The sequence below is a fragment of the Corapipo altera genome, unplaced genomic scaffold (assembly GCF_003945725.1).
Source record: "Corapipo altera isolate COAL_440 unplaced genomic scaffold, ASM394572v1 45, whole genome shotgun sequence".
Taxonomy (NCBI): Eukaryota; Metazoa; Chordata; class Aves; order Passeriformes; family Pipridae; genus Corapipo; species Corapipo altera.
This window is the reverse complement of record NW_020884877.1, coordinates 3,952,377-3,952,723: the sequence shown is the minus strand read 5'-3', so window position 1 is coordinate 3,952,723 and position 347 is coordinate 3,952,377.

Genomic DNA, 347 nt, shown 5'->3' with positions numbered 1-347 from the left:
GCTCCAGACCCCACCAGCCGAGATGGTGTTTTATTTCCCTAACGTCGCATCCGCGCGTGATTAAACACCGGCACCCGAGTCCGCGGCCGGCAACTTCGGCTGCGCCTGGGCGTGTGCGGCGGGGCTGTCACGGCTGTGCATACCCATGCTCCCGGGCGAGCCCTGCCACCTGCGGCTCGGCGCCGGGCGCGGAGAAGCGCGGCGCTCCCCGGCCCGCGCCCCGTCGGGGCTGCCCCGCATCTCCGCAGCCGGCGGGGGCGGGACGGCGCGGCGGTGTCCCCGGGCCCAGAGGGGTGGCGGAGCGCGGGGCGCGCTGCCCCCGTCCCCCCCGTAGCCCCGTCCCCGCT